General features: G+C 37.4%; 1 long non-coding RNA gene across 2 annotated transcripts in view; it reads right to left on the reverse strand.

Moving 5' to 3' along the window:
- The window catches only part of LOC129529346 (uncharacterized), a 139,921-nt gene that overhangs the window by 27,703 nt on the left and 97,289 nt on the right, over positions 1 to 14,929 (reverse strand). For both annotated transcript variants that reach the window (XR_008674843.2, XR_010132407.1), the window contains exon 3: positions 11,875 to 11,992. This is a non-coding gene — a long non-coding RNA (uncharacterized lncRNA). The remainder of the gene's footprint in view (positions 1 to 11,874; positions 11,993 to 14,929) is intronic.

A 14,929-nucleotide genomic window follows, 5' to 3' on the forward strand; every position in this document is an offset into this window, starting at 1 on the left:
CTCCTTACCTCAGGTGATCCACCCTCAACGGCCTCCCAAAGTGCTGGGATTACAGGCATGAGCCACTGCGCCCGGCCTCATTTATTTTTACATACTTGAGATAATGCTTTTTAAAAAACATATTTACAAATAGATACAGCCAGTTATCACAGGAAATGCTTTTAAAAGTAAAATTTATGTTGAGTGTCAGGCCTCTGAACCCAAGCTAAGCCATCATATCCCCTGTCACCTGCACGTACACATCCAGATGGCTGGTTCCTGCCTTAACTGATGACATTCCACCACCAAAGAAATGAAAATGGCCTGTTCCTGCCTTAACTGATGGCATTTATTCTTGTGAAATTCCTTCTCCTGGCTCATCCTGGCTCAAAATCTCCCCTACTGAGCACCTTGTGACCCCCACTCCAGCCTGCCAGAGAACAATCCCCCTTTTTCCTTTACCTACCCAAATCCTATGAGGGCCCCACCCCATCTCCCTTCCTTGACTCTCTTTTCTGACTCAGCCCACCTGCACCCAGGTGAAATAAACAGCTTTATTGCTCACACAAAGCCTGCTTGGTGGTCTCTTCACATGGACGTGCATGAAATTTGGTGCCATGACTCGGATTGGGGGACCTCCCTTGGGAGATCAATCCCCTGTCCTCCTGCTCTTTGCTCCATGAGAAAGATCCACCTACGACCTCGGGTCCTCAGACCAGCCAGCCCAAGGTACATCTCACCAATTTTAAATCCGGTAAGCGGCCTCTTTTTACCCTCTTCTCCAATCTCTCTCACTATCCCTCAACCTCTTTCTCCTTTCAATCTTGGTGCCACACTTCAGTCTCTCCCTTCTCTTAATGTCAACTCCTTTCATTTTCTGGTAGAGACAAATGAGACACATTTTATCCATGGACCCAAAACTCCGGCACCGGTCAGAGACTCAGGAAGGCAGACTTCCCTTGGTGTTTAATCATTGCAGGGACACCTCTCTGATTATTCACCCATGTTTCAGAGGTGTCAGACCACACAGGGACGCCTGCCTTGGTCCTTCACCCTTAGCGGCAAGTCCCGCTTTTCTGGGAGAGGGGCAGGAACCCCAACCTCTTATCTCTGCACCCCGATCCCATATTTCCATGCCCCGACCTCTTATCTCTGTGCCCTGATCCCTTATTTCCGAGCCCTGACCTCTTATCTCTGTGCCCCAACCCCTTATTTCTGCACCCTGACCCCTTCTCTGCTTTTCTGGAGGGCAAGAACCCCCCACCCCTTCTCCGTGTCTCTACTCCCTTTTCTCTGGACTTGCCTCCTTCACTATGGGCAAGTTTCCACCTTCCATTCCTCCTTCTTCTCCCTTAGCCTGTGTTTTTAAGAACTTAAAACCTCTTCAACTCTCACCTGACCTAAAATCTAAGCATCTTATTTTCTTCTGCAATGCCACTTGATCCCAATACAAACTCAACAGTAGTTCCAAATATCTGGAAAATGGCATTTTCAATTTTTCCATCCTACAAGATCTAAATAATTCTTGAATAGGCAAAGGGTCTGAGGTGCCTGATGTCCAGGCATTCTTTTACACATCAGTCCCTCCCTAGTCTCTGTTCCCAATGCAACTCATCCCAAATCTTCCTTCTTTCCCTCCCACCTGTCCCCTCAGTCCCAACCCCAAGTTTTGCTGAGTCTTTCTAATCATCCTTTTCTACAGACCCATCTGACCTCTCCCCTCCTCACCAGGCCAAGCTAGGTCCTAATTCTTCCTCAGCCTCCGCTCCTCCACCCTATAATCCTTTTATCACCTCCCCTCCTCACACCCTGTCCGGCTTACAGTTTTGTTCAGTGACTAGCCCTCTCCCACCTGCCCAGCAATTTACTCTTAAAAAGGTGGCTGGAGCTAAAGGCATAGTCAAGGTTAATGCTCCTTTTTCTTTATTCCAAATCAGATAGCGTTTAGTCTCTTTTTCATCAAATATAAAAATCCAGCCCAGTTCATGGCTCATTTGGCAGCAACCCTGAGATGCTTTACAGCCCTAGACTCTAAAAGGTCAAAAGGCTGTCTTATCCTCAATATACATTTTATTAACCAATCTGCTACCGACATTAAATAAAACTCCAAAAATTGAATTCCAGACCTCAAACCCCACAACAGGACTTAACTAACCTCACCTTCAAGGTGTACAATAATAGAGTAGAGGCAACCAAGTAGCAACATATTTCTGACTTGCAATTCCTTGCCTCCACTGTGAGACAAACCCCAGCCACATCTCCAGCACACAAGAACTTCCAAACGCCTAAACCACAGTGGCCAGGCATTGCTCCAGAACCTCCTCCCCCAGGAGCTTTCTACAAGTGCCAGAAATTTGGCCACCAGGCCAAGGAATGCCCGCAGCCTGGGATTCCTCCTAAGCCATGTCCCATCTGTGCGGGACCCCACTGGAAATTGGACTGTTCAACTCACCTGGCAGCCACTCCCAGGGCCCCTGGAACTCTGGCCCAAGGCTCTCTGACTCCTTCCCAGATCTTCGCAGCTTAGCGGCTGAACACTGACACTGCCTGATCGCCTCAGAAGCCCCGTAGACCATCACTGACGCTGAGATTTAGATAACTCTCACAGTGGAGGGTAAGTCCATCCCTTCTTAATCAATACGGAGGCTACCCATTCCACATTACCTTCTTTTCAAGGACCTGTTTCCCTTGCCTCCATAACTGTTGTGGGTATTGACAGCCAGGTGTCTCAACCTCTTAAAACTCCCCAACTCTGGTGCCAACTTAGACAATACTCTTTTAAGCACTCCTTTTAGTTATCCCCACCTGCCCAGTTCCTTTATTAGGCCGAGACACTTTAACTAAATTATCTGCTTCCCTGACTATTCCTGGACTACAGCTGCATCTCATTGCTGCCCTTCTTCCCAATCCAAAGCCTCCTTTTCATCCTCCTCTTGTATCCCCCGACCTTAACCCACAAGTAAAAGATACCTCTACTCCCTCCTGGGCAACTGATCATGTACCCCTTACCATCTCATTAAAACCTAATCACCTTTACCCCACTCAATGCCAATATCCCATCCCACACCATGCTTTGAAAGGATTAAAGCCTGTTATCACTCGCCTGCTACAGCATGGACTTTTAAAGCCTATAAACTCTCCTTACAATTCCCCCATTTTACCTGTCCTAGAACCAGACAAGCCTTACAAGTTAGTTCAGGATCTATGCCTTATCAACCCAATTGTTTTGCCTATCCACCCCATGGTGCCAAACCCATATACTCTCCTATCCTCAATACCTCCCTCCACAATCCATTATTCTCTTCTGGATCTCAAACATGCTTTCTTTACTATTCCTTTGCACCCTTCATCCCAGCCTCTCTTTGCTTTCACCTGGACTGACCCTGACACCCATCAAGCTCAGCAAATTACCTAGGCTGTACTGCTGCAAGGCTTCACAGACAGCCCCCATTACTTCAGTCAAGCCCAAATTTCTTCCTCATCTGTTACCTATCTCAGCATAATTCTCATAAAAACACATGTGCTCTCTCTGCTGATCCTGTCCGGCTAATCTCCCAAACCCCAATCCCTTCTACAAAACAACAACTCCTTTCCTTCCTGGGCATGGTTGGATACTTTTGCCTTTGGATACCTGGTTTTGCCATCCTAACAAAACCATTATATAAACTCACAAAAGGAAACCTAGCTGACCCCACAGTTCCTAAATCCTTTCCCCACTCCTCTTTCCGTTCCTTGAAGACAGCTTTAGAGACTGCCCCCACCCTAGCTCGCCCTGACTCATCCCAACCCTTTTCATTACACACAGCCGAAGTGCAGGGCTGTGCAGTCGGAATTCTTACATAAGGACCAAGAACGTGTCCTGTAGCCTTTTTGTCCAAACAACTTGACCTTACTGTTTTAGGCTGGCCATCATGTCTCCGTGCAGTGGCTGCTGCCACCCTAATGCTTTTAGAGGCCCTTAAAATCACAAACTATGCTCAACTCACTCTCTACAGCTCTCATAATTTCCAAAATCCATTTTCTTCCTCACACCTGACACATATACTTTCTGCTCCCTGGCTCCTTCAGCTGTACTCACTCTTTGTTGAGTCTCCCACAATTACCATTGTTCCTGGCACGGACTTCAATCCGGCCTCCCACATTATTCCTGATACCACACCTGACCCTCATGACTGTATCTCTCTGATCCACCTGACGATCACCCCATTTCCCCACATTTCCTTCTTCCCTGTTTCTCACTCTGATCACACTTGGTTTACTGATGGCAGTTCCACCAGGCCTAATCACCACACACCAGCAAAGGCAGGCTATGCTATAGTACAAGCCACTAGCCTGCCTCTTATAACCTCTCATTTCCTTTCCATCGTGGAAATCTATCCTCAAAGAAATAACTTCTCAGTGTTCCATCTGCTATTCTACTACTCCTCAGGGATTATTCAGGCCCCCTCCCTTCCCTACACATCAAGCTCAGGGATTTGCCCCCACCCAGGACTGGCAAATTAGCTTTACTCAACATGCCCCGAGTCAGGAAACTAAAATACCTCTTGGTCTAGGTAGACACTTTCACTGGATAGGTAGAGGCCTTTCTCACAGGGTCTGAGAAGGGCACCACAGTCATTTCTTCCCTTCTGTCAGACACAATTACTCAGTTTGGCCTTCCCACCTCTATACAGTCCGATAGCAGACCGGCCTTTATTAGTCAAACCAGCCAAGCAGTTTTTCAGGCTCTTGGTATACAGTGAAACCTTTATATCCCTTACAGTCCTCAGTCTTCAGGAAAGGTAGAACGGACTAATGGTCTTTTAAAAACACACCTCACCAAGCTCAGCCACCAACTTAAAAAGGACTGGACAATACTTTTACCTCCTTCTTTTCTCAGAATTTAGGCCTGTCCTCAGAATGCTACAGGGTACAGCCCATTTGAGCTCCTGTATGGACGCTTCCTTTTTATTAAGACCCAGTCTCATTCCAGACACCAGACCAACTTGGAATCTGCCCCAAAAAACTTGTCATCCCTACTATCTTCTGTCTAGTCATGCTCCTATTCACCGTTCTCAACTACTCATCCATGCCCTGCTCTTGTTTACACTGCCGGTTTACACTGTTTCTCCAAGCCATCACAGCTGATATTGGTGCTATCCCCAAACTGCCACTCTTAACTCTTGAAGTCAATAAATAATCTTTGCTGGCAGGACTATGCTGAATCTCCTTAGGCACTCTCTAATTAGATGTCCTGGGTCGTCCCAATTCTTAGGCCTTTAATACCTGTTTTTCTCCTTCTCTTATTCCGTTTAGTTTTTCAATTCATACAAAACCGTATCCAGGCCATCACCAATAATTCTAAATGACAAATGTTTCTTCTAACAACCCCACAATATCACCCCTTACCACAAAATCTTCCTTCAGCTTAATCTCTCACACTCTAGGTTCCCACGCCTCCCGTAATCCCGCTTGAAGCAGCCCTGAGAAACATCGCCCATTATCTCTCCATACCATCCCCCAAAATTTTCACCATCCCAACACTTTACCATTATTTTGTTTTATTTTTCTTATTAACATAAGAAGACAGGAATGTTAGGCCTCTGAGCCCAAGCTAAGCCATCATATCCCCTGTGACCTGCACGTACACATCCAGATGGCCGGTTCCTGCCTTAACTGATGACATTCCACCACAAAAGAAGTGAAAATGGCCTGTTCCTGCCTTAACTGATGGCATTATCTTGTGAAATTCCTTTTCCTCGCTCATCCTGGCTCAAAAACTCCTCTACTGAGCACCTTGTGACCCCCCACTCCTGCCTGCCAGAGAACAACCTCCCTTTTTCCTTTACCTAACCAAATCCTATAAAAGGGCCCCACCCCTATCTCCCTTCGCTGACTCTTTTTGGACTCAGCCCACCTGCACCCAGGTGAAATAAACAGCTTTATTGCTCACACAAAGCCTGTTTGATGGTCTCTTCACACAGATGCGAGTGAAATTGAGGTGGAAAGAATTTAGGGTTATTCTATTATCTGTAAGTATGACTGTTGAGGCTGTTGTCTCATTTGTATGGTGTTTGGCAAGGTTTGATATTAGGTTTAATGCTAGTTTTGGAAAAGCAATTTGGAAACCTGTGTGTGTGTGTGTGTGTGTGTACACACAAACAGCATATACATATATTCTTCCATAGTTATTGTTCTATTTAGTTTTTATTCTTTTCTGGCTTCATTTTAATAATGTGTATTTTTCCATAACACATTCCCTTCAAAAAATTTTCTAATGTATACATTTATCTTCTCTAGTTTTTAATACATGTCCTCTCGTTTTCCAAAATTTGGAAGTGGGGGTGGTGGAACTGCTTTTGTCCTTTTTTTATTGACTACAACTGTGTATTTAACTGACTTAAAACAAAATCAACTCTTGAATTTGCTTATTTACAAATAACTATTTAGTTCTATAATTCTACTCTTTGACATTTTGTGGATATTTTTATTATCTTTATTACTCACTTTCTCCTAAATATTAATAGTTTAAATTCATGAGTTGAATGTTTATTTATTTTCTTTCTTTTATGTCTAAGTAATAAAGGCTTTTAGGGCTAGATTGCATTATTGATCAATATCGAACATTATTTCATAAAGCAAGATAAGTTGTATAGATGTCTAAAACCTATAAAATATTTTGCAATTTGAATATTATGCTCAAAACACATAAAATGTATTAGACATGTAATTACAGAAAAATCTCTAAAGTACTATAAACATATAGAGAATATTAAAAATGACATTAATTTATAATAAATTTGACCCATATAAAATTAATATATGAATGATAAAAGCTAATAAATTTTCAAAAAAAATTACTTTCTAAGACTTTAGAAAAACATTTGAAAATAAACTTTACTGTGTCTTTTAAAATATCCATGAATAATGGATTTGAGCTTGAAGTTCAGATCACTTCTCCAACAAAAAAATACCTTCAATGAATCTGAATATTAAAATAGCTCGTTAAGAAACTTTTCCCCTAACAATTTAGAGAGTTCTCAAAATAATCTCTTATTCTCATTTTCCTATTATTTAACTTATGTTTATTGCCTCTCCTCTACATTTAATGATTTAATAACTGTGATTAGATACATTATTAAAGCTTTCCTTTGTTGAAATATAGCTCTGTATATTTTCAAATGCTATTGGCTATCAACTATATATTTATCATGTAAACCTGATATCAACAGCAGCATGCTCCTTATTTATTTGGAGATTTCAACAAAGTCCACTTAGATTTTTTAATGACCAAATAAATAAAAGTGTCTAGAGAGTAACCATCGGATTTTATTTGGTAATAACAAATAATCAGATTAATATTAACAATATCAAATGTCAATCCCCGCATTTGAGTCCTTGAAGAAACTTAGTTTTTTCTTTATGTCCAGCCATTGTCAACATTTCGAAGGAATAATTTTCTCTTCCGAATAGAAAATAGACAGTAAGCAAAATTTAAATAAAATGAGAGAACTTCTGATAAAAATACATAGATTATGTTTTAAAGGAAGAATTTATCTTTTCTACCTTTTTTCTTTTCCCTCTTTTAAACAAGAATTATGTCCAACTATGATAGACTGGATTAAGAAAATGTGGCACATATACACCATGGAATACTATGCAGCCATAAAAATGATGAGTTCATGTCCTTTGTAGGGACATGGATGAAATTGGAAATCATCATTCTCAGTGAACTGTCACAAAGACAAAAAACCAAACACCGCATGTTCTCACTCATAGGTGGGAATTGGACAATGAGAACACATGGACACAGGAAGGGGAACATCACACTCTGGGGACTGTTGTGGGGTGGGGGGGGGAGATAGCATTAGGAGATATACCTAATGCTTAATGACGAGCTAATGGGTGCAGCACACCAGCATAGCACATGTATACATATGTAACTAACCTGCACATTGTGCACATGTACCCTAAAACTTAAAGTATAATAATAATAAAATTAAAAAAAGGATTGATTCTTTTTAATTGATAGCAAAAATTTAAAAAAACAACTTATTGTAGTCAAGGATTCACTATTACATTTTATAATATGGCTGGAATTATGAAATGTGTGCTGGTATAATTAATATCAGATAGATAAAAAATAGTATTCTTTATTTATCTTTGTCCTGTTACTAATCCTCAGAAATTAACAATAAGATCTCTTTGAAAAGTGTATACATTAATTCTCTTGACCTGGGCACCATTGCAAGAATGCATATAATAGACAAGCAATAATTAAATGTCAAAGAAGTTGCTGCAATTTTTATTCAGAAGAATTTAAAAAGCACATATAAATTTTAAATGTGAAACAAGAATGTTATTTAAATCAGGAGGGAGTGTCGTTTCTTCCTAATGCCCTTGTCAAACAACTACTCTAAAATAGCATTACATGTAATTCTGAAATGCCATGGATTAATAAGAGACATTCAAATCCTATAATGCAATTCAGTTTTTACCTCCGGTCATGATTTTCTTTTCCATGGCCTTCAGTTTTGTCCTTAGACTCATATATGTGTAAATTGACAAATATTCTTTTGTAATATAAATTTAAAAGAAGAGATAAAAATGCACCGTACAATTAAGAAGAGGGGCAGAATTATTTATTCACATACAGTTATCTGTGTGCACTTAGTCAATTCACAATCAATTTGAATTGTTATTTTTTAACTGAACTGGAAAGTTTGGGATCTACAAAGTAGAAATTGAATTCTAGCCAAGAATTTATTACATAGCAGGTATAAAATATGGTGAGTATCAACAGTTGAATGCTTGTGCCCTTCCCCCAAATTCATGGGTTGAAGCCTTAAGCCCCAGTGTGGCTGTATTTGAAAACGGAGCCTTTGAGAAGGTGGCTAGGAGTAAATGAGGCTGTACAGGTGGAGCCCTAATCCAAAAGGATTAATATTATCAGAAGAGACACCAGAGAGTTTGCGTTTCCCTTTCCCGTAACACATGGAGTGAAGAAGGCCAAAGTCAAGAGCAACCATCTACAAGCCAGGAAGAAAGTCCTCACCAGAAACTGAATTGTTCATAACCTTGATCTTGGACTTTTAGCCTCCAGAATTGTGAGAAAAACTACTGTTGTTTAAGCCACCCAGTCTACGGTATTGTGTTATGGCAGCCTGAGCAGACTAAAACAGTCAGATAGAAACTAAGTGATTGTTCAGTGTAGCACTGATTACATTATAACATTGGCATAAATATCCTAACTGCAGCTATGAGAGGTTTGATAGATAGTGAAACAAATTCAAGAAGTTTTTCTAGTTTTTCAGCAAAATTTTAAAACTACAAAAAGGAATTAATATTTTAAACTCTAGATCAATTAACAGTCTTCATTTTGTTTAAAAACAATGTTTTGAATAGATTTTAAAGGACCAATTTTACAGCAACATCTAAACTCAATTTTCATAATTTCCAGTATTGCCCGAAGAAGATTAGATTCTTTATTAATCACTGCCATAAAGGAAATTCAACTTTAAATGGGATCTTTGACTCTTTCTTTCCCTAATCTTCTTTAGTGAATTTCCTTGCAGAAAAAAATAAAAGCTAAATGGTTAACCAGATTTTAAGGTTCTCATCTCAAAGTTTTCAAACTTGTAACTCCCCAAATATGTGTGCCCAACACTAACTCCTGCCCTCAACCGAGGCCATCTTGCATCCCTAGCCTCCATCAGCTTATTATTTCCTTCATCAAAAACACAGCCTCCCTCCCTGATTCCAGGCTGTCACTGTCCATCATGGTTTACCCACTCTTGAGACTCACCTTAAGCAACATCATCAGGACACATTTCTATTTCCTCCCGATCGGAATCAACCACTGCCTTGGAGCTCTATAGATTTTTTAAAAATTTCTATAATAGTAGCATTTATCCCACACTATTTTGTTTTATACTGTTTTACATCATTGCCTTTCCCCTCTAATAGAGTGTGATCTCTAAAACAGGAAAGACAGCATCTAGTGTCTTTTTGCATTTTCCAAAAAAACTAACCCAGTACCTATTGGCATAATCAGTGCTAATTTTTTTGTTCTGAATCAATAAATCTGTAATGACTTGGGAAAGTAAAGTTATGTTATTGATGTTCAGTTGTTGGTATTCTTCAAGAATCACAAAAATAATGATTCTTGAATTTTAGTAATTTATTTTTTATAGCAGGCATTGGCAAACTATGGCCCATGGGTCAAATCTGGGCATATTTCTATTTTTGTATAGCCTTCAAGCTAAAGAATAATTTTTACACTTTCCAGTGTTTATAAAAATCAAAAGCAGAATAATATTCTGTGACTCATGGCAATTACATAAAATTTAAAATTTTATATTTGTAAATAAAGTTTTACTGGAATGTAACCGTGCCATTCACTTGGGTATTATCTATGGGTGCTTTTGTGCTACAACAGCAGGATTCAGTAGTTGTGACAGATTGTGTAGCTCACAGAGCCTGAAATCTTTACTATTTGACCTCTTACAGTAAAAGAACTTAATAACACCTTTTAAGAATATTTGATTTGCAGTGTTTATGGTATCGATTTTGCACTTTTGTTTTGCCTTAATAAAACATTTCATTATTTGACAATATATTGTGATGTTATATTTGAAAGAATTTTAAAAAGCAATGGCAGTAATATAAAAAAGTTTGGTTACCCAACAAGTACTAGAAGAATTATTTTCAAAAAGTTATGCCATGAAAGACTGAATTATCCAGGCATGTCAATGTTATAACATTTTATCATGTTATTACATAAAATAAGTTCTGGTTAGGTAGAAAGCCAATATCAGTAAATGATCACTAAGTGCCTACTATGTACAAGATGAAGAAAAGAGGACAATGGAAGAAAGGGGACAGAAACAAGAGAAATCAAGAAAGCAAGATAACAACATCAGGAAATTAAGTGAAGAACAATGAGTGCAAGTTGTTTGGCCAGGGTGAGGAGACTATTTGTAGAGTCTTTAACAGACATAAAGTTCACAGCAATTAAAAATATGTGGAGGAGCTTGATATAGTAAATTCTGAAAGTACCATGTTTGGGAAACTTGTGTGATGTCCAGGAAGAGATGTTCAACCGACAACTAGAAATACAATACTCAAGCTCAGGATACACCTTTGAGTGTGATCTTCTTACAAATAATAGTTGAAGATATGAGCATATAAAAACAGCAAAGAGCCAAGGACAGAAGTTAGGTAGAACATGTATAACACTGGCTTAGAGTAAAAGTCAAGGACAGAAGTTAGGTAGAACATGTATAACACTGGCTTGGAGTAAGATCCTAGGACAGAAGTTAGGTATAACATTGTATAACATGTATAACATTGGCTTGGAGTAAGAGTTTATAGAAAAAAAAAATTAAGTAGGTAGTAGGATCAGTAGAAAAGAGCATGATAAAATGAGATTTTCAAGAATACAGAGGTAATCGATGTAATATTGCTGACAACAGAAAAGCTAAGAAAATAAAATACATAGAAATGTCCCTGGATTTAGAAAGGAGCATATCATTGGGAGTACCACCTTTAGATACAGAGAAGGGGGCATCTTATACCACTAAAGAGCCCTTGAAACCACAAACATACTCACACACTACGTTGTTATAAAAGAAGATATGGGCATATCCTTCTCTCAGGATTCGGCCCTCAGCTCTAAAAAGGTATGACCCCCAAATATTGTCTTTAATAAGCCCAGGAAACATTTCTCATTAAGGCGCTATGTGCTAAATATGTCCCCCAAAATTCGTATGTTAAAAACGTATTCCCCAATGCAACAGTGTCAGGAGATGAGGCCTAAAAGGAAGTGTTTAGGTCATAAGGGTTCTGGCCTCATTAATAGATTAATGCCACTATAAATAAGATTTGCATAAATTAGTTAGGTGCGGTGGTGCATACCTGTAGTCCCAGCTACTTAGGAGGGTGCGGTGGGAGGATCACTTGAGCTAGGTAGGTTGAGGCTGCAGTAAGCCATGATCATGCCTTTGCAATCCAGCCTGGGTGACAGAGGGAGATCCTGTCTCAAAAAAAAAAAAAAAAAGAAAAAAGAAAAAAGAAAAAAAAGACCTTTCAGGAGTGGGGCGTGAGTTCTCTCTCTTCTGTTTTTCTCCATGTGAGGACATGGTGTTTAACCACACTTGCCCTTGCACCTTACACTATGGGAGGAGGGAGCAAGAAGACCCACACCAGATGCCAGCCCCTTGCTCTTGAATTTCCCCACCTCCATCACTGTGAGAAATAAATTTCTGTTTTTTATAAATTACCCAGTCTCAGATGCAGCAGCAGAAAACCGACTGAGACAGTGCTCTAAACACAGGCAATTGAATTTCAGTGTTGTCAAGATCTCTGGTTTGTGCTACTAGCAAAGACAGGGATGGGATGCTAGGAGGATTTGAATAATGGCATTGCATAGAAAAAAATTGACAATTTAATTAATTTTTCAATTTTTTTTCCTCAGATAATGCATATTCGGTAAACTCTTGCATTACAAAATGTGTTTTCCCAGCAACACCAAATAACCATTTTCTTCTTTTTCTTTGTCTTCCAAATTGGTATGAGGTACTTAGAAATTAATGCCGTATTTGCAGCAATTGTAATGCTTACCAGGGAAAATATTTGACTATACTTTGCAATTTATATTGCTCTAAAATTTGTATATAACTAACTAGGTATAGAATTAATATGCTTGGACAGTAGCACTTTTCTCTTTAAACATTTTCACCTAAATTCTATTCGAATGCTAGAATATCTAATACTAGAATGGCTAATAATAATACACCTTTCCAAGTTATTTTAGTAAAAATTTATATATAATTTAATTTGCCAAAAGATAAAAACAAAATTATTTAGCTTTATTTAAACATTTTATCATTAAAATGTTCATACTTATTAACTATAAATTTTCCTTTACATTTTAATAGATATACTATTTTAGAAGAAAAATATATTTTAACATATATAAAATAATTTTAATTAATATTTTATATTTACATGTGTTTATAATATTTTTAATAAAAATATGTTAAGTTTCATCCAGGTGTAGTGGCACAGGCCTATAGTCCCAGTTACATGGATGCTTGAAGTGGGAGCAGCACTTGAGCCCAGGGGTTCAAGGTTCAAGTTAGCAAGACCCTGTCTCTATGTTAAAAAAAAGTTAAATTTAATAAATTTTGTATATGATTACATTTAATTTTTAAACTCTTTAATAATGATAATGAATACAAAATGCTTTCTTAATATAAATATAAAAAATAAGCAGAGCTTTCAAACATTTTAAAAATCTGAAAAAAAATAGAAAATCTTCAAAGAGGATGATTGCCTAAATGTTTAAAAAAAAAAGATAATTAAAGGAAGAAGACTTCTGTAGAGCATGATTTATACAAAAAAAAGAACATTATATATATATATATAAACAGAACATTACGAAGTTTTTTTATATTCAAAAGTTATAATTTCTGATCAAAGCAATGAGATGAATCATACAATTTTTCTTATCAGGTCCAAAACTGAAACAGGTTAAATGAATTCCTATTATTTCTAACACTTCAACAAAGATAGATTACTGATCAAAACAATAAAATTGAGAAAAAAAATTATATCAGATTTGCAACAAATGCAACTCTGGCCTGCTGTTTAGAAGATAAGTTAAATTCATGAAAACAAGAAATTGAGAAAAGAAAAACAATACCTCAGTTTTTCTATGTTTACAAGATCACAATTCTGGAAAATGGCTGTGGCATTCCTCTCACAGTATGAAATGATTGTAGCTACACACAACCTGACTCAAAAGTTTGAAATTTTCTATTGAAATGAACATGGTTGAAAATTTAGTATTTAACTATACACCAAAATTAATTCCCATAAAGAAAAAAAAGTACAGAGGTTACAGTTTAGGTTATTGTTACATATTTCACAATCAATTTTTGAAATCACCTCTGTAAAAAGCTGTTACTGGAAACATTTTGATTTCGAATTAAAACAATATAAAACTTCCCTTACACAGGAAAAAAAAAACACATTTAATTACTGCTCTGAAAGAAAGGAACTGAATAGATAGCAAATGAACAATAGTATTAAATAAATATAAATAAATCCTAATACAAAATGTGATGTTCTTAAAGAATATATTATGTGGCAAATAATTAGCCAATCATAATAGTGCTTTACAAGACACAAACAACACAGTAATTACAGAAAATAATATAAATTTTCTGGTTTAGTAGAAATCATTTTGAAATTGAGACCAAAATAGCCAAAATATAAGATATATTAAAAATAACAAAATATTATCACTACTCAGAATGGATAAATCAAAATCAAATTATTAACTTAATAGACAGTAAAGTGAGAGAAGAAATGTTATACAAAAATTATAAGTAAATACTATTTATTAGTTCAACTAGATTGTACAGGAGAAGAAATCTAAGCAGAAAATGACATTAACTGTGGATAATTCAATTATCAGAGGAAGAAAACAAGGATGTTAAAATTAATGAGTATTTCACTGTTTTTATACCTGGTGTTTTTTAAAAATGCATGGTTTTGACTTCAGTGAAGGACTAAAAAAAAAAATATGTTTTTAAGCCTTTTCCAAGGCTTAAAATCTTAAAATCTTTCTGTCCAGAAAGATTATGAAGGACAACCTATGATAATATTATTAGAATGATTGATTAAGAAGGAAGATTACAAAGTAGAATTTTGGCTGATAATTCTGAGACATTCTTCATGTCATGTGCAGCCCATAATTTGAATTTGTTATCAAGAGGCCTCAACTGGACCCAAAGAAGTGATAAGATAATTTGAAAGAATTCAAAGACTGTATATGATGGTTTTTTGGATCTGTCTAAAGATGTAATATCTTGAAAAAAGATACTAAGTTTAAAAAATTTTTGAGGCATGATGAAAATGCTAAGTGATGTTAAGATATACAAAATTTTTAAAATGCACTTTAAAA

Source organism: Gorilla gorilla, chromosome 22 (genome assembly GCF_029281585.2).
Source record: "Gorilla gorilla gorilla isolate KB3781 chromosome 22, NHGRI_mGorGor1-v2.1_pri, whole genome shotgun sequence".
NCBI lineage: Eukaryota > Metazoa > Chordata > Mammalia > Primates > Hominidae > Gorilla > Gorilla gorilla.